The following is a 21,072-nucleotide window of genomic DNA, read 5'->3' as shown; positions in this document are numbered from 1 at the left end:
GCTGTGGTAACTCTATGCATTCACTCAGAGCAGATGAATGTTTTCGTATTGACATTTTTTTTCCGACTGTGCACAGTTAAAGTAGCAGTCCGTCCCTGTGGCAGGCTGCCAAGTGGGATCAGCCAGTGTGAAGCTTTGCATGACTGTCTCTGATTGTGTGAGCTTGTCTGATTGAGCGCGAGCTTGCCAACATTTTTCGATGAGATAGCTTGGCCTGGAAGACATGCAAGGCTTTTTGTGACAAACTCTTGGTGGAACAAAGTCGTTGATGGTGTGATGAGTGTTTGTCCTTTGTTTGCTGAAAGAACAGACTGACGGCTCCAAACCTAAATCATGTTTATTGTGTGTTTATGTGGATATCTTTCTTGCAAGTTGTCAGTGCTAATGTTTTAGCTGTTAGCTGTAAGGTAAGCTAGCTGCAAGAGTCTGGTGGGTTAGTTGTAACAACAATACAAGTACAGGGACACACATAGACACACACACATAGTTCAATTGTTGAAGCTGGTGCACATGTGCAGTTTTATTATGTTCAAATGTTTTATCACTACTATGACTGACAGTAACTAACATACCTGGCTCTCTCTCACACACAAACACCGATATCCCCGACGTACCTGACATCATTCCCTTTAAACTCACAGGAACTTTGACAATCTAACATTACAAAATAATTTCAGCTGCCTCTGCCTCACCACGCTCCATAAATTGGCTTTGTCTCTTGGTGCTAATTTGCGATCTGCCCCACACACTCCAGGACACATCTGGGACTCTGCAGGTGTTGGGTGTTAATAGAAAACATATTTCATACGAACTCAGGTGCATTTCTGAATGTATCACAATGGTTATGGTGAAAATCTGTATACTGTCTTGTAACCACACGACACAGCGACAAATCTATCATGCAAGTGGCAGTTAGTCTATTTCTCTACACGCAGTAGCCTCAGTGGACCACAGTGCAATGCAAAAGGTGTGGCTGCAGACACAGACACCTCAGGGGTTGTTAGCTATTCATATCCCTCATCCATCAACATTTACTGTAGCAAATAAATTCATTTTCATTCAGTGGGAACTGACAAATTTCATGCTTTGGCCTGTAAAAATAAATTACAGCTCTTCAGTAACACAACCTGATAACGTTCCCCAAGTGCTCGAGTGTGGATTTTCATTGTCAGAGTTTAAACTGATTTGTTTAGAAACAATAGATAAGATAGAAACTGCCTGGTGATGCCTCTCAGCGCTCAGGAGACTGGGATCTCTTGATTTGACTCTCATGCTCAGTGAGGGTGAACCGTGGTCTCCCACTGTGGTGGGAGAATGAAGGGTTGCGACCCTCGCTGCATGTGGGTTGTTCACTGCACTAATGTTTCTGTTCAGCAGTGTTGTTCGAGCCCTGCCTTCTTTCACACCTCCGCACATGTGCAAAGCAGCTACTCCACACACAGTAGCTGCTTTGCACACTGCACTGGGCGACATTATTGGATCGTCTGTTTCAGGAAAGAAATACACAATACAGCTGTTCCACACAGTCCCACGCTGTTTAGCTGTGAGAATTCACTGTTTCCTCTGCACTGATCATCTCTGGTTGTTATGGCCTGTTCCCTCTGTACAGCTGTGTCCGTACTTATGCTCTTCTACATGTGAAATAAGATCATATGAAGCAAAATTAAATTCAAAACAATGAAAATAAGTTAAAGAAAAAAATGATTCTCTTTAATTGTATCATTGCTTCCTGCTATTGAATCAAGCTCATGCATTTCCATATTAAACAAATCAGTTTTCAACAACTACTCACCCCTAATCCAGTTAACTTTGATGTGATGATTTTCATCTTAAAATTTCTTGTTCTTGTGAATTCAAATCATTCCTGCAGAAACTCTTGTGGCTGTCGATGTCATGGGGTTTATTTGAATCTTGATTATTTTTTTCTGTGATAAAATCTTTACTTGATTGTATTAGAGATATGTTTCATACTTTTTTAAATTGTATTTCTGTTTTCTGATTTTGTAGCACATTGTGTCATCGTCCTTATATTTTTTGTCTGCAGGTCATTTTATTTCCTCATCTCTTCTCCAGGACTTCTCCAGAAAGAGATTTATTTTTGCTCAGCAACAACAGCGTGTGAGGCTTTTTTTTTTAAATGTCCAGCTGTCCAGGTTAAAACCGAGTTTGATTTGGTTGGACAGAAATAGATTTAAAACATCAAAGTTGAAAACCGTTGCTTCAACAGCATTTAAATGACTATGAAGCGCATGAAGTATAGACATTAACTGCTATTGAAACAGACTCCTGTAACCAGCTTTCCATTAAGCTCAGCGCTTCACTGAGCATCTTCTGACCTGCAAATCAACATAACCACGCTTGCTAGGAAACAACCGTGTTTCAGTACGTGATTTTTGGCCAAGCAACTGTTTCCCTTGTGAACCAACACTATTCAAAGTGACTGGATAGTGAGTGAGTGGGTGTAAACTCTGCTGGACCTGAATGGCACAGTCTACATTGGAGTATCAGCTGTGTTGTGGATTCTGCGTGCATGGCTGCTCAGACTGCACACCACTAGAGCTGGTGCTTATTCATGCAGTCCATTAATTCAGCCTCACTGCTCCCCTCGCTGTACCCTGCAGCATATAGCTTCTCTATAATCTGAGTTATTAGATGAACTGTGGTGAGCCATCTTATGAAGCTCTGCTTACTCCTGATGCATTAAATGGGGTTTGCAATAATGTAGGGGGTTTTGTAGAAGTAGTGATAATCCTGTGATGCACTCCATGTTTGCTTGGTGCATGATGATTTTGGGGGGAGGTGTGGGTAATGTTTTGGTTGTTTGCATGAAAAGTGCTATACTGATTAAGTCTGATTGAATGACTGTTTGCACCAGATAGTGCAACATGAGTCAAAATCTACTACTCTTTGAAAAAGATGATTTACTGAATGAGACTGCACATAATAAAAGTGATTTAGGTCGCTAAAATGGAAAAGAAATCAAATTATACATAAAAACAATGGACAAAAGATAATTTAATATATTTCCAAAAAGACTTATTTCAATTTGATAGCCATGACATTTTTATATGAAATAACATGAATTCAAATTTCCAAGGTTGGACATGTTATTAATAGCTGGTGGTTGGAGCATATACACACAGGCAGCCTGGTGCAGCCTGGTGCAGCCTGGTGCAGCCAGGTCACTTTAATGGCAACAGACAACAGGTAAGTATAGCTGAAGTACGAACCAAGGTAACAACAACAGGAGTGCACTGTATGAATAGCACAGAGGGAAAGAGACTGAAACATGACACAAGTATGTTCTTCTAGTTGTATTGTAAAGGTTTGTTCAATAGAGAATCGATTATACAGCTGAGAAATGTCACTTTTACTGTACATTTTAAGTTACTGTACATTGGGAATGTCAGTTGCTTTAGTTATACTTATTTTTTGCTGCCATTAATGTATTCAGACAGTTTATCATGTATTTATTATTCTAGTAAATCACTCGTTTAATACAATTGAATAGGGAGTACACGGAGTTTCGGCGTACGCGGGGTGGAATTAAAAGTGCACCCTTTCTGCGCAGTCTCTTACTGCGCATGTCAGAAACGAACAAACGAACTTGCGGCGAGAAGGCAAGATACACCTGAGCTGGATCATTTAATTACTTCGTGAGTATTTCCAAATTTACTCATTTATAATCGATTAATTTGAGAAATTTGAGTGTGATAGCCATAATTTCATGCAGGTTTACTTTGGTAGGTCGAGCTTGTTTTTTGTTGATTAGAAAAAAAGAAATATTCATGAGTTTCGTGTTGTACTGTCTTGTATGTAGTTAGCTGTAGCTTGTTATTAGCATGCTAGCATGTTCTCGGTTCTCAGTAGCCCTGCTCTGGTGCCGGAAGTGTCGGGTGTAAATGAACTTAACTTGGTTAATGGCTTGGTAACTGGTAACGGATAACTAAAGAGGGCAACCACACAACAGAGACGGACTGTGGGAGATCAGTGCACCTGAAGTTATCACATTATGCTTCTCTGTCTCCTCATACAGATCACAGACTAGCTAACAAGTGAGATGCATTGATGGACCTAGTTACATGACTGGTGAGTTCAGCTTTTCACACCTGTCTGTTACTTTATATAAAAGTTCAGTACTGTTAGCTGTAGGCTGCCCTTAAATGATTATGGTGTACCCCTGAAAAGATTTATAGTGTGTGTGTGTGTGTGTGTGTGTGTGCGTGTGTGTGTGTGTGTGTGCGTGTGTGTGTGTGTGTTAAAATACGAAAAATGTGAAGCAGCTGTCATTAATCAGGAAAAGGTTCAAGTTTTCTTCAAGTGTTAAAGGGTGACAGTTTGTGCACATACTGGAAAACTTTGAAATCCGTAATTCATGATTTTCAGTGATGGAAAATTATATGTTCCCCAAGCCCCAGTTTGTGCCCGTGATGTTTGAGCACACATCTGGGTCACAGAGGTAACACTCAACACAATTAACTGGTGATTAGAAAACCCAGAAGGTCGTTTGAAAAACTCATACCGCTGTTGTGGTGATATTTTCAGAATCACAAAGGACTCTTCTAACTATGTACTTGAAAAAAGATGAATAGAGATTTTTGGGCTGCCATCTTTTGTTTTGATTCAGAAACAGGTGCACACTTGAGAAGAGTGTTTTTAGGATTCTAGTGACAGTCTGGTTTAAGATAACCTTCTGGGATTTTCAGGCATCAAAAGTGAATTTATCTTTTAGCGAAACCAGTGGTTACCTTGTGACTTGAATGTATGTTAATACATGAGAGGTAGGACTGTCAAAATTACCCAAAAATTATTCCTCCTTTTAAAAAAAACAAAACAAAAATACACGGTTTCAAACCATTCAAATACATAACTTAGCACATTATGTCCTTTACAAAGTCAAACTAATACAACAAAAGTCATAACTACTTGTATAGGGTCATTTAAATGCAATTTTTTTTGTCATCTACTGATTCAAATATTCCAAACTGGGCTTTATAGATTTCTCTCTCTCTCTCTCTCTCTTTCTCTCTGTGGCCGAGTTGGGTTCTGAATACTCTGCCATCATAATTTGCTTGTTTCAGCTTGATCTACATTTCATTTTAGTGCAAACTGGGGCTAACCTTTCAAAGGTTGTAGTATACGAGTGCTGTTAAAATATGCAAAGTGACGTTCTTTTGATATGGTGATATTATAACAATTCAAGACATGCCCCAAAAGATTTAAGTGAAAACTAGGGCAGCAGCCATTCCGCTGACAAAGGGCAACAGTTTCTGCACATCCTGAAAAAACGTTTCCAGTCATAGTAAAACATGATTTCCTTATAAACTTGTTTATCTTGTTTCATTATCAATTTAGTTTGTGGATGACTGTCGAACTGGAGGGCGTGTCCTGCCGGGTGGGGGAGTGAGGGAATGGATATGAATTGTTTTTTGGGGGCTTCTGAAGGAGAAAACCTCTGGTGTAAATAAGTCACTCTTTAAACATACTGTAGTACCTCTGCTCTTTTTCCTTTTAAGGTTGATATTTCATTTCATTAAAGTTTACTGTTTTTTATTGCGTTGGAGTGGAATAAAATGATGGTTTGAAAATGTTTTTATTGTGAAACAAAAAGTACTAGTGTGCTAATGTCACACAATTCAGACTCATCCCATTTATCTTCTGAAACTGAGATGAGCGCTTCTTCAATTAACACATTTGCTTGCTACCTCAGGATCATTGAATTTAGATGTAACGTTTAAAGTCATGAAGCCTTTTTCTGCTCTCATCAGGTTTTTCTTTTAAATGAGTAACACAAAGAAACACTTTTTTTTTTCTTGGTCACGTACGAGATGTCCTGTAAAATGATTTCTGTGAATGACGAGAAGCGACAAAAGGAAAAACAAAAACAAAAGCCATCTGCCTTATTTCAGCAATATATAACAATATGTAGCCCAAGTGCAACTTGTTAGCTTGACTGCTTGTTAGTACATTCAGAACACTGCATTCTTCCCTCATCATTCAGTCGACGAGTACCAAATAGTCGTCAGTGCAGAGGATGTGATGTTTTTTGTAACTAGTTTATGTCTTTGCAGGCGACTGGACCAACGTTCTTATGACCTGACCAGAACCTTCTGCAGCAACAGAAGTTGTCTAAAGAAAGATCATCAACCTCCAGGCTGCGTCAGATTAGGTATGAATAAATGTTACCAATTTTAAATTGGTTATTTAATTTTCTTGCTTGAATTGTTTTGTCTTAGTATTTAATTGTGGGTGTATTTGACTGGAGCTGTAGATAAGTGCATTAGCTCACAGCAAAAATTATTCAAACTACGCCAGTCTGTGTTTTTTCTGAAATCACAACACAGTCTTTGTCTTTAACTTTTGTGTTTCTGAAATATTAGTTTGGGTATTGTGAGTGGCTGTTGGTGAAAGCACTTTGCTGTAGATAAAAAACCTGCAATCATAAATTGTAATTTCATTATATGATATATATGACATATTATATATTCGGTTACTTCCATAGCTGTTACAGAGCTGCTGTTTTGTGATCGCTTTGTATTGTACACGTTTTTCTCCCAATCCATGTCGAGCAGGTTACTCTGCTGAGGTATTTCGAGCATTGTTGGAAGGTTTTTTTTTTTTTGTCTGAAACGCGACTGTTTTGTTTGATGGCTTGAATCTTCATTTGCTTGGTGAATAGAAAAAAAGTACCAGTGGTGTGAGTGGGATTTGCCTTTCCAAAATTTGAGAAAAATAGAAACAAAATGCCGAGGAAACTGTCTGAGAGAGTCTTTGGCTGTAAGTGGAAAGTTTTGCTGGTTGTTCTTGTTTGTTGGTATTTCACCCCCCTCTTCCCACAAAAGCTATAGCTTCCTCTTGTAAATTGTAATGTATTTTAGCATAATGAATCACATCTTTAGCAGAATCTCTTGTTTGTTCCACGTACAGTGACCACCTGCATCCTACACAGCCATTTATTCTGACAATCGATGTAAAGGAAAAATAAATGAGAAGGAGAGAATCTGCCAAACAAAAGTATGCACAACATCCATTACATAGATTGGCAGGGCGGTCATGTAATTTCCTGCTAATTGGTATTTATATATATTTTTTTAATTTTTATTGTGTTGCCAATGGTTTGATCACTGTAAGATGTATGGATTCCAGAAACAGCAGCTGTTCCTGTTGGTTTCTGAAATAATGAAATTTGACAAAAAGACTTAAATACTGCAAAGGTTTTATCAGGTCACTTGGTATCTTGGGGCATCAGGATGTCATCTATTACTGTAAGTTTCCCACCACTCAGTCCCTCAAGATTTCATCATTCGGCTTAAAACTCAGCATAGAGATGTGAGTGAGTCCATGCGTGGTTGAGCACTCACAAAATCTTTTGTTGTACTCTTCCCAGGCCCTAATTAGGACAAATCAGTGTATTCACAATGGTATCTATCAAGAGAGCAAATCATTCTTCATTCATTATATTCACAACGAGATGTTCAGACATATTCAAGAAGGACAGGTGTTGAGAATATAAATGGAAAAGACGAGAAAACAAGGATTTATTCTCTGGCAAAGGGAAAAAAAAAAAAAAAGACTTAACACGACAGGAGGTGGAATAAAAAAATCTGCATCTTCTCTGTCGTATCTTTATAGTCAGATGAACATCTGGGAACATAGGAGCCAATTATGTTTCACAGCTTTTTTTTTTTTTTTTTTTTTTTTTTTTTTGGACGGTTCTCTCATTAAATGATTGTCTCATTGTGGATTGGGCGGGTACGAACAGGGTTAATTACCTTATCTCAGTGCTGATGACATGTCTGCAAGTTTAAATTACACCTAATGAAGCAGTGAGCGTCGAGAAAACTGTGATCTCATTGATTTTTTTGATTGTTTTTACTCAGAATGGAGCCACAAGCAAAAAAAAAAAAAAAAAAATGCCTTGTTGATGAGAGAAATCAGAGGAAAATAGCCAGACTGACAAATATGCAGAAATTATGTGATGCAATCATGTGAACATGGAGCAGAGTCTCAAATGACTGTTTCCAGCTTCCAGTCGAATCCATGCTTTAAAGAACTGAGGCCGTTTGGAGAGAGAAGGGAGGCTTTACCCAGTGTTGGTATGGTGTTCCTAATACCTCCACAGGTCAGAGGTTATATGAAAATTGTTATTACCTTTGTGTTTAGAGAGACAGCCCCATAATGCATCATGTGAGGCCAAGCAATAAACGGGCAGCACAAATTTCAAAAGGACATTTGTGAAGGTCAGTGTTGTAATTCTCTGTCTCAGAACATGCAACACAGAGACCTGGAGGAGAAAAACAAAAGACAAAGCGTGAATCTCACTTTCTGGGATATCTTGCGTACATACCTGTCACTTATTGTACCTGCATAGAATAAAGTTTTGATTGAGGACTTGCGTATTCTAAAACTACCGAGTGTGATTCCATCTGATATCATGGAGATTTTATATATTAAAGAAGCAGAGAATTCAGATAAAGCCTTAGACTTTCCAGAGCCGATCCTTTTTATAAACTTAGATGTTGCTAATAGTTTGTCAGATATACCAGCTAAGGAATTAATCTAGCATTAAGTCCCAGTGAACAGAGCCATACATTGTACTCTACTGAGGGGTTGGTAGTTTTATACATCATGTTTTTGTTTTTGGGGAACATTGTAATATGAGCTAAATGAGTTTTTTATGACCACAAGTCAACAAAACTGAATATAGGTATTATTACGTGCCAAAAACTTCAAACTTCTTGATATTGGACACATTATCTGCAAGTGGAGAAAGCAAGCAGTATGAGCCTGAAGGAGCATACGCGAAACATGCTGCTCACTCCTCCACCTGCAGAAAATTAAGACAAATTCCTCAATCCTTACATGGTTCTGACATAGGAAGAGTGAACCAACTTGATATTCTAGTATCTAGTCCCAAGAACAGACCAGGAACATGTGTAACTGCTGCAGATGGAGTGAATTTATGTGCGTAGTGTGTACCTGCTGTGAGGGTGACATCGCCCCCGACTGTAGATTCGTGTGGTTAATTGTCGACAGTATATAATCCCACAGCTAAGTCATGTGTGCTCCTTGCAGCCACTAATCTTAGCCTAAAGAAAAAGTATCATTATATGTTGGAATAGATAATTACACAGTGACGCTAAAGCTGTAGCTGAATTTATCCCTTTTTATAGCCTCAAAGTCGCACAGTAGCTTGTGGGATATAACACAGGCTGCTTGGCTCATATCCAGTGATTACTTATTTTACATAAACTCGTATAATGTTTGATTTGCAACTCAAAGTATTCTTAAACTCTTAGATGTCTATAGACATTTCTCAGTTTCTCATGCAGAATTCCTACTGTTCATCAGTATGCTGCTCCAAACAGTCGGACTGTTTCCAGTCAGGCAGATCTTTGCTGGTCTCTTACTGTGTAGAACGATTGTTTTGCACAAAATTTACCAAGTTGCAGACAATTACACAGATGTTTAGGGATGCTTCATCATTAGATCTGCTGGAAAATGTTTCAGAATCACTGATTTGTTAAGCAAAACAGCAATTCCTGTTATCTAGTACATAAACTGGGCACCAAAAGCCGGTATTGAACGTGCTCCTAGTAAATTATTAAAGACTGGTCTCGTCACTGGAGAAACAAAGAAAATAGATATCCTTATCTCTTTCTCAGAGCCTGTGTGTGGGAGGAGCAGGGGCAGCTCTCTTACATACTGCTGCAACACACACACACACACACACACACACACACACACACACACACACACACACACACAGACCCTGTTATTAGTGACAGGGGCAGAGAGAACGAAACATTCAAAAGTGCGGTTGCGCTCGTCGCCACAGGTGCAACGTGTCTTTTGCATGTCTCACAAGAGCAGTCTGTTGAAACATCTAGTGACAGTCCATCACAGACAGTTTCATCTGTTGTTGCCCCAGGTGTGTTGTGTATGCTAGCAGCCTGGGGCCCGCAAACAGTTAACTAAATTATACATGAGGTAATGATTAAAACCAACCATTAATGACTTGTTAAAAACAATGCTATTGCAGTTTGCTGCTCAAGAATGTTAATTTATATACAGTACAAAATCCCCCCCCCCCGTGTTTAACTAAACACAAAACTACGGATCCAAAAAGAGACGCAGATCAACGATCTCTCCTGACATCATATATATGTACATATATATATTCGACGTCTCTCCACCGTCAGACACGTGTGGTGAGGACCCGACCCTACCCAAGACATAATTCCGTCCACCATTTTGGCTCACGTGGTGTAACACCCTCCGACCCGTCTGCCATCTTGGATCCTGCGGGACGCGATCGTCACAGATCACGTCTGCCATCTCTCTCTCTCTCTCTCTCACTCACTCACTCACTCACTCACTCACTCACTCACTCACTCACTCACTCACTCACTCACTCACTCACTCACTCACTCACACACACACACACACACACACACACACACAGTAGGTTAAAGAGAAGCTCTTTTGGTCATTATTGTGTCTGTTTATTGTGATCCGTGACTGATTTAGGGTCTGAGCTCGAACTTAATCCTTCATTAGATACTCGCGGTCACTGATCCCAGAGACCGAGTACTCGGAGTGAACTATTAAGGTTATGAGACTATAAACTGGTCTGGTTGTTGTTCCCGGTTTCGGGGTGGTGCCCCGCTTTATTAATTAATATTAATTACCATAATAATACTGGTTAATAATTTAAAGTTGTAAATCAATGATTTTTCAGTGATATTCAGAATTCTTAGTTAATAACCAAACGTGCTCCTTCTGGACCCAACACTAATAATCATATTGGAAAATACATGATAAGTGGAATTTCTCTCAAAGCACGATCCCAGTTGATGGGCATCTCTGCAGTATCTGAACATCCAGCACTGTTAGCTGCTGCCTCTCCCCGACACTCGCCCCCCAGGGAAGCCGGTTGACTCGTGGCAGCAGCTTTCTCTCCTCCTCAGCAGTGTGCTTTGATTCAAGCAGCAACAGGGAATGGCAGACTCTAATAAAGTGTGGTTTATAATGCAGTTGATGGTTGTATTCTGTGGTGTCGTGCTGACATATTCGCCTCAGGTGTTTTGTGACAAGTTAAAAAAGTGGCTGTAGTAGCTTCTGCGGCACATAGGAGTCTAATACCAACAAATAGGGATGTGTTGATGTTGGGCCAACAAAAAGAAATCCTTCTTCAGTTTTTAGTGTCTGTTTGAAAGCACGGCCTCTCCAAGGTCAGCCTCAGGAACTGGCCGTTAGATGTGCGCTACTTAGCTGATTCATTATACAAAGGCAGTGCAGCAATTTAGACTATCCAGGCCAACATATACTAATGAGAATACAACCAAGAAAATCAGCTGCTAGCATGACTGCAGGGACAGCAGGCCACCACTTTGTAGCAGGCAAAATCTAGTTTACTGGAGAAATCAATGATGAAATTATTACCTGGAAGAAGAATCCTGACTTTTCCTCTTGTACCAGCTTAAAGTTAACATTTGTGGTTTTAAATGAAATGTCTCAACATCTGTTAGATGGATTGTCATGATATTTGGCTCCGACATTCATGTTCCCCTCAGGATCAATTCGGCATCAAGCAGAGTACACTTTGGACACATGGCAGTTCTTACCTGCACGTCTTTGGACTGGAGGGAAACGGGAGCACCCAGAGGAAAACCTTTGCAGGCAGAGAACATGCTAACACAGAAAGACAAAGCCAGATTGATTCCATTCTCCTGCTCCTGACAAATGGCATCTGTCGTTGTCACTGAGGCACCAGGTGGGCAAAGGCCACACCGCTGTATTCTCAGTGTCTGGGGATTTTAAATCCACCTAGGCAGAATAATGTTATTTCAGGCAGAGTATTATGGTAATTAGAGTGTAATGGCTCTATTCACCACAGTTTCTATGCCCAGACAGACGGCCACTTCACATTGGGAAGGCGAGACAGAAATGTGTTGGGTTTTTTTTTTTGGGGGGGGGGGGCACTTACATCATGGCTCAGCACTGTTCATCAATGCACTCAGCGACAAGGGCTGCAGCTAGGGATTATTTTTATGAACAATTTCTCAATTATTTCTAAATGAATATTTTTAGTTTATTATCTGAAGTGATGAAAATGCCCATCCTTACCTGACATCTTCATATTGCTTGTTTTGTCAAGAAAACTTTATAAAACCCCAAAATATGAAATTTAAGGCTTAAATTTCATATTTTTTTTTTAAATTGAGTGCGTGTCCTGGGCACTTGTTTTGAAGAAGACCTGCATTGTTATCTGCGTTATTATACCCATTTTTATTGAATTCAATGCATCCTGTGAATTTGTTCCATCTGATCAAGTTGTCTTCATTGTTTTTCAGAAAAGTTGTGAATTATGGTAATTAGGCCGCACTGTAATGGCTCTATTCACCACAGCTTCTATGCTCACAGACAATTTACATTCGGAAGGGCAGACAAAACAAAGGGCTTATCAGCATGGCTCAGCACTGTTCATCGGTGTTATGTGCACAGATGGTGGCAAGAGTTGCAGTTAAAGAATATATTTACATTAATAATGAATTGCTCAATTATCTTTAATAAATATTAATATATTTTTAGAAATTAATGAGGACCAGTGAGCTGTCTGCATCTTTTTTATAATTCCTCTTGAAAATAATACACAGATACCCTTCAATGTTATGAGGAGAAATCACCCAGTCAGTGCAAAGGGATGAAAATGTTCACATCTGGACGGTGCCCACTACATCCAGTGCAGTGTGTGCAGAACCAGATGAGGGTCCACTATTTCTGCTGTTTGTGGCAGTGTAATGTAAGGGGGCTCTTGTAGTGATTTTTGTAGTTTAAAAGTAGTAGTTTGTAGTTTGACATCTTTGATAATGTGGTGACAGCGTCGTTTCACCACTGAAATATCTCGACACAGCACTGTCACTCACTCATCAGGTCAAACTGTCCAATATTTTGGTTTGTGACTAAATACCTGTAAAATGACATTCCCATCAGCCTTGGCTGCACTTTGTGTTTCGTGCTAATTAAGCAGTATTTGCATGCTAACAAGCTACACTAAGATGGTGAACATCTTGGTGAAACATTTTACCTGCTAAACATCAGCATGTTAGCATTGTGAGCATGTTAGCATTCTGACAGTCGCACAGTATAGCCCCATGTAGCTGCTAGCTGCATAGCTGGAGACTTGTTCAGCTGCTTGATAATTGACAAAAAAAGAAACATAATTATTAACAATAACACAGTCGATGGCTGTAAAGGTTAAATTAATCAACTAATCATTTCAGCACCAATGATGTACTACATGGCTGGAAAATGGTTAAGTAATATAATAATAATAATAATAATAATAATATAATAATAATAATAATAGGTTAAATAATAGCACATGAATTTAGATATCCAGATCATGGATGTTTGAAAGATGGTGAGTGGTGTGTTTTCACTTTGTACTACAGCAGCTGAATATCAGTTAGCTGCCTTGCTATTCATTTCTATGTTAGATGATTGCATGTGTAGCTGGTGAAACCAGCTGATTATCAGCTCATGTGGGTGGTGGTATGACACCGTGTCTCCTCTTAATCCTGTGCTATCATGAGCTATTGCTTTTTAAGAACTCTATTGTGATTAAAACAGCTAACGGAAGATTGATCTCTCTTTCATAAATTGTGATCAGTGAAACAGAGAGGCACAAATAATTTTGTTAGTATCTCGAGGCTTATAAATGAGACAAAGTAAATGGAAAAAATAGCACTTCATTGACCTGTGTGATTTGTGTGATTTGTATGATTCCTTTTTTTGGTAAAATATGGAGGAAATAACCAGTAATTATTTTAATTTCAAGGCATTGGATGTTATACAGATTAGGCCTGCACGATAGGAGGAAAATTTGTGATGTGCGATGACACTATTCAGTTTTACAATGGAGATATTAAATATATATATATATATATATATATATATATATTTTTTTTTTTTTTTTATAAATAAACAAATATTGAAGTGTATATATACAGCGAAGCTGAATGAAAATCAGACAAAGGTCACTATCGGTCATCTCCTTCGTCCTCCTCCCTCTGCTGTCTCAGACTGCAGCTGTAAGTTTATAAAAGTTTGTGGCAAATATGTAGCTTTTCTTGGTGTTTAAGTCTTGTCCGCCCCTGTGCTGTCTGCTGTGTGTGAGTGTGAGGCTGCAGCCGACAACAAAGCGCGGTGGGTTTTTTACTGGTTCATTTGGCTCAGGCGCTGCCTTGAAAACCCTGCAGGCGTGGCGTGTGTAAATAAAATTGTTTTTTCTAATTCATCGCGTTTCAGACAGTCTATTGCGACGTGTTTATTGCACATGTTCATATCGCGATGACAATGAAAATAAGCTGAATTGGTCAGCACTAGTATTAACATGCGTCTTCAGTGATCCAATCACAAGGGGACAGCTCTAAGTGCGTCAGTTCACACCTGACTTTAAAATGCGTCTCCTCATGTGTCTCGATTGACCACTTGTGATTGGATCTCTACTCCCAGCTTTATAGCGCCCCACTCGCTCTCTCTTTCTCACTCGCTCTCACTCGCTCGCTTTCACACACGCAATAGACTGAAGATAAAGATGGACGTAACCAGTTTTTTAGAAAATAGTGATGTCGCCCATCGGTTTCCGCTTTAAAGCTGGTGCATTGTAACATGGGAGTCTATGGGGATTGGCTCGCTTCTGGAGCCAGACTGAAGTGGCCATTCAAAGAACTGCAGTTTTTTGGTACTTTTGTGTTGAATTCATTTTTCAGCCACAGAGGTTGCTGCTTGACACACGCACAAGCACATTAACAACAGACCCGTCTGTCGATTGGCTAAAAACAACACATACCTGTTAATTTACATATAAAGAGATCCGATCACAAGTGGTCAATCGAGACGCATGTGGAGACGCATGTTAGAGCCAGGTGTGAACTGACGAACTGAGAGCTGTCCACTTAGTGATCGGATCACCCGAGACGATGTTAACAGCAGGTCTGGACGGAGCCTATGAAACTGTGGCAGGACTAATCGGACTGCGTCAGAGGACGTCAGTCGAGTAGTTGGTCCTTCAATGTGGCCCAGGACGCGTTTGCGTTCACACTGCTAAAGGAATGTGGACAACATGTGGCCCAGACCACCTCCCAATGTGGTCTGAGGGATCAGATCTCAAATGTGTTCTCAATGCATCTTGGGTGCGTTCACACTAGGGTTGTGCTGGTGGACGATGGTATCAGTGATCGACGATAATTAAAACCATGGTTGATTGCTCATGTCTTTGCAAATGTCAAGCCAATATTTGTCTTGTTTTCCCATTAATGTAATTACTTATTAGTTTTAATATTAAATTGATCCAGAATTGAATTTGCCTGCCACAGTTTAACGTATATAACCGCTTTAACTGACGCTTGCAACATGCGAGCACACACACTCCGAAGAGATGGACAAGTGCACAGAACACTTTGCTGTGGGGGGGGGGCTGCTGTGTCGGACTGCAGTTATAAGTTTATAAAAGTTTGTGGCAAATGATGCTGCTGTCTAGACACAGAAAGTTTTTCTTTTAGCTTGTTTATAAAAGCTCACTATGAGGTTAACTGTGGCGCGCTGGTGTAAAACAAACCGCGGTGGATAGGGATGGATACTGAGCCCTGGTATTGAATGGGCCCCGGGGGCTTCATTATTCAAGACTGCAGTATCAATAAGGTCCGACCTTGACGGTTCTGTTGTCGGTACTGGAGCAGTCGCGTCTTTTTTTTTTTTTTCTCCGCTAGATAAACATTATCTTGCACATTTATTTCACAAACTCCGTCAAATATCCGTCTGTGAATGTATATTTCAGCTAATGTCACAGAACTCTGCCTGCTGTGTGTGTGAGCGGAGGGCAGGGGGGCGGGTCTGTTGTTCAGGTTACACACACACACCAGTTCAAGCTCGTAGCTTACCTTTAGATGGATAACGATGGCGGAGAGAACCAAACGGTCCAAAGTGTTGCTCTGCTTTACTAGAGCTGAACAAACAAAACATTTGTCAAACTTGTGACAACGTGCTGTGTTTGCATCAAGTTTTTTTTACTTCCTCAAAAAGTATCGATAAGAGTACCGTTAAAGTACCAGATCGATAAGCAGTATCGGTAAGAGTAGTAGTGCCGTTAAAATCTTTTTTGCGACGTGTTTATTGCACATGTTCATATCGCGATGACAATGAAAATAAGCTGAATTGGTCAGCACTAGTATTAACATGCGTCTTCAGTGATCCAATCACAAGGGGACAGCTCTAAGTGCGTCAGTTCACACCTGACTTTAAAATGCGTCTCCTCATGCGTCTCGATTGACCACTTGTGATTGGATCTCTATTCCCCGCTTTATAGCGCCCCGCTCGCTCTCTCTCACTCACTCGCTCGCTTTCACACACGCCATAGACTGAAAATAAAGATGGACTTTACCAGTTTTTTAGAAAATAGTGAGGTCGCCCATCGGTTTCTGACGAGCTGCCGCACTGACTGTTGAGCCGAGTCTTTTTAAACAAAATTTAAACGAGTTAGTTATATAACCCCCCCCCCCCCTACAGTTGTCATGAAGGAGGAAATTAGCTGTTGAGACCAAAACTGTTTTTGTACCAGGCTGTAAACATTTTTATTTCCGCTGTAAAGTTGGTGCATTGTAACATGGGAGTCTATGGGGATTGACTCGCTTCTGGAGCCAGACTCAAGTGGCCATTCAAAGAACTGCAGTTTTTGGTCCTTCTGTGTTGAATTCATTTTTCAGCCACGGAGGTTGCCGCTTGACACAAGTACATTAACAACAGACCCGTCTGTCGATTGGCTAAAAACAACACATATCTGTTCATTTACATATAAAGAGATCCGATCACAAGTGGTCAATCGAGACGCATGTGGAGACGCATGCCAGGTGTGAACTGACGAACTGAGAGCTGTCCACTTAGTGATCGGATCACCCGAGACGATGTTAATGTTAACAGCAGGTCTGGACGGGCCTATGAAACTGTGGCAGGACTAATCGGACTGCGTCAGAGGACGTCAGTCGAGTAGTTGGTCCTTCAATGTGGCCCAGGTGAAATTAATTCTAAATTGAATTTGCCTGCCACAGTTTAACGTCTATAACCGACACTTGCAACACGTGAGCGCACACACTCCGAAGAGATGGACAGACGCACAGAACACGTCGTTTAGTTCAGGTTCTGATCCTGCTGCTTTATATAGTGGTGAATAAAACTTCTGGAGTCAGTGAGCGAAGACGTGCCCTTTTGGTCACTCCTCTTTCTCTCTCGCTCATTCGGTAACGTAACGTTAACATATCCCACAGGTGTAGTGCTGCCAGAGCCACCAGAACAACGGCCCGCTACTGTTTCTCCCCAGATTAAATAAAATATCCACAGTTGACATAATCCATCTGATATTTATATACATTTTAAGCACTTTAAGATCTGATCATCACTCAGGCGTATGTCATGTGGAGAGTTAATAAAAACAAATGAAATAGTCAAAGTTGTCATATTGACACTTAAGATGTATTGATTGATGTCTAGACGGCAGTCATGCATTGACGAACACGCAAGTTTGTGGCAAATTAAGCGGCAGTCTACACACAAAGTTTTCCTTTTAGCTTGTTTACTATTAGCTTAACCTTTGGCTCAGGCGCTGCGCCTTGAAAAACTTGTATATTGTGTGTAAATAGAATTATTTTTTCTAATTCATTGCGTTTCAGCCAGTCTTTTGCGATGTGTTTATTGCACATGTTCACATTGCGATGACGATGAAAATCAGATTAATCATCAGCACCAGTACAGATGTTTCCTCCTTCCTGTTGTGTTGTCAGATTGAAAATACTCCATGTCATTTTGTATCCCCACTCTTAGTCCGTCTGGAGCTTAATCTTACAATCCTCTTGACACCACCTAAACAAAAGCTTTATTGTGATTTAGAATGAAAATATATAATATATACTGAATATGTTACAGCAGTTGAGCAACTCAGCAGCAGTTTCTATACTTACAAGTCTAGAATTTGTTGAGTTTTAAACCTGTAAGAGATTAATATTGACACATTGATATTCTGTTTTCTTCGGCTGCACCTTGACAGCCAGTGATCCAGGTTTTGAATCCCCTCTATTCCTCTGCCTGATTGTTTGTTTGTTTTTTTAAATCTAGTCTTGAATAATGTCATTACCAGGCTCATTAAATCATTTTAGTAGGACTTTATTTACATTGTACAAACACTCAGCTGTCAGTGACAATAAAACCTTTCAGTACCCTTTTAGAAAGCCATGGGAAATTTGAAGTGCTGTGCATATAAAAAAAAAAAAAAAAAAAAAAAATGGAAAAAGGATATTGAATTTTTTTTTTTCCCTTTTGCACCAGCTGTACTTTGTGTCTGCTGCAGCAGATGCCTCTCTATGTGAAGCCCCTTTTCATTGAATCATCATCCCTCAAGAAGCTGTACCAACAATCCCTTCCTTCCTCCTCTCCTTCTTAAAATCCATCTGGATGCGTGTGTTGCATAATTAACACACAGCACTTCACACCTGCACCAGTTTTTTAGAAAATAGCCAGATGGCAATCAGCCATAATCTGCATCAACATCTCACATGTCCTGTTGGTAATCTGCAGTTGAGCATGTCAGTTTCTGTGAATCAGCTAACTAAACTAAGTGTCTCCCATCTACAGAACAATTGGCCAACAACATGTAAAATTAAGTATTTCTTAGTTGAAGCTACTTTTTAACAAATTATTTTTTGCAGAATATTTGTGCAGTAAGTGCTTTGAAATGAAAAGCCCCTGAATTAGCAGATTAGGTGATAAAGAATGAAGAAAATCAAATCTTCGTCATATACAAATTGCATAGCTCTAGATTCACGTCTTCACTAAAAAACAGAAACAAAGTGCGAACAACTTGTAGAGTTCAGATGTTTGCAGACTACATTTTCAATTCAATATTCACTTTTGTCTGATAAAAAGTAAATGACCTTTGGAAAAGTCTCAACAAAGCTCTGTGTCCTCTGACTCTCTCACTAGGTGACCGGAGTCGAAAGAGTTAAGATGGATCATTGATTAATCAGCAGTTGCTGAACGATTATATATAAGAAACTAATTACTGTGAAATGCAGCGTGTTGCACAGTTTCTTTGGATTGTTCTCTTCCCGCTCATTGAATCAATTGCTGTGCCAGAGAGAGATTTTTAGTACTTTATTGTTAATAAGTTAAGACCAGTATTTTTTTTTTTGACATTTTGCTGTTCACAAGAACATAAGTGCACCCTCTCACAGTATGGGCACATTGAAATATCTCTTGATACAAAGGCAAGACAGAATTGAGCTTGACAGTTTTTTTTAAAAAGCATAAACACAACCACAACTTTTTTTTCCATTGATTCAATACTCTCTACAAAAAACAATACAAAACCAAAAAAGGGTCTCTTTTTTTTTCTTTTTCTTTTTTTTTTTTTAAAGAAATAAACGCTCAGTGACCAGAAAAACGGAGCCTCTGCCCCTGCAAAAGACCACCCATTCCTTTTCTGTAACTTAATGTGGGAAGGGGGTAGGTGGTAAAGACGGCCGAATGACAGGCAGCTCATGGTAGATAAATGTGGTAGATATTTGGCCCTTTTAGTATCTGGGGTTCAAAACCTTGACATCAAAGCTCAACTTCCAGATTCCAGAGTCCAGATTCATTCCCCCATTGACATTAGCTTTGTTCCAGTTCAGGGGGCATGTCCTTCAGAGGCTGCATTTGAAGACCAAGTCCTCCTTTTCCTGGACAACGAAGGTTCCAACGGATGGATCCTTCATTGCTTGAACTATCCCAAGGTTAATTGCACGCTGGTAATGGATGGATTACACTTTTTAAATGTGACTATTCAGCTCAGTTCAAGCACTAATGGTACAACTGTTTAAAAAAACGAACAGCCTTAAAAAAAAACTAAAGGTTGCTCTGTGACAGCAGCGGCGCTTTGTGACACAACGATAAAGGTGGATACAATTCATGATGCAAAGCGGAAATCCTCCACAGGCCAGACTGTCTCATTTCAGTTTAGCCTTCGTAGTCTACGGCAGAACCCTATCCTCCAAAGGATGTAGCCATTATTTATCTTGAAAGGAATGGATGAAGGAAAGACTGAAACTTTTGCTGCCTCGTTGGGAATCTTGCATGACGGAATATAACCACAAAAATATCAAGACAGTGTACATAAGACTTTGAAAGATGACACTGATGCAACAAAACAAACAGCCTATACACAAAGCTTAATTGTCCTCCAGCCATCATTTTGACCTCCGCCACTGAATACCACATGCAGTAAAAGAGACGATTTCTCTTCTGACAAGACTTTACATCCTGCTACAGTACAAAGACGCGCAAGAAACACTTCAAGGAACATTCATACGAAACAATTTCAAGGAGTTTTTTTCCAACATAATACTCGGATATTGGCACCATCCGCCTTGACCGTGCATGATATACTAAAGCCTACATTTTGAACACCAGGTTGCTATAGGAACCTTGTTTCCTCTGCTGAAGTGCTAAAGTCAGTCTCTTGTTTTGTGTTTTGTTTTTTTTCTGGTCACTGAATGTATATAGAGCAGAAAGACAGAAGGCAAGCATCAAGCTTTTCAGCTAGGTAGACCAAGAATACAGCAAAAAATAAGTCAAAGCATAGAGACATAGAGAAATTGCACGCTATTCCTTACTCGCAATACAGTGTGCTGTATAGTGTGTTAATCATAAAACAAAATGGATATTTTTTTCTGGTCATTACTGCTGAAAGTAATTTCTGTTTGGCAGGTAGTGCTTTGACCGTAAACATCCTTCAGTTTGGGATAGTTTCAGTACACTTTGAGATCTGTTAATTCTTACCACACAGCTGGACAACAGTGTAGCATAAAATGGCAAATACAAATTGTGCAGCCTCACCTTTGCCCCTGTGGAGACAAATGACGAATTTGCATCTTTTCTCATAAACAGAAGAATCAAAACATAATTGAGAAACAACCCTGCTTTTGTTCAAACAAACAAACAATACAGCTACAGTATATCTTAATCATGTGACGGAGCAGA

At 39.8% G+C, this 21,072-nt stretch overlaps 1 long non-coding RNA gene across 1 annotated transcript in view; it reads left to right on the top strand.

The window, feature by feature from the left end:
- The first annotated feature begins 3,579 nt into the window (after positions 1-3,579).
- LOC130169073 (uncharacterized) overlaps positions 3,580-21,072 on the top strand; it is a 74,876-nt gene continuing 57,383 nt past the window's right edge. The window contains exons 1-3 of the long non-coding RNA XR_008827786.1: positions 3,580-3,656; positions 4,037-4,089; positions 6,072-6,169. This is a non-coding gene — a long non-coding RNA (uncharacterized LOC130169073). The remainder of the gene's footprint in view (positions 3,657-4,036; positions 4,090-6,071; positions 6,170-21,072) is intronic.

Source organism: Seriola aureovittata, chromosome 5, assembly GCF_021018895.1.
Source record: "Seriola aureovittata isolate HTS-2021-v1 ecotype China chromosome 5, ASM2101889v1, whole genome shotgun sequence".
Classification (NCBI taxonomy): domain Eukaryota; kingdom Metazoa; phylum Chordata; class Actinopteri; order Carangiformes; family Carangidae; genus Seriola; species Seriola aureovittata.
Note: the sequence above shows the minus strand (reverse complement) of the source record. Positions and strands in the feature narration are given on the sequence as shown.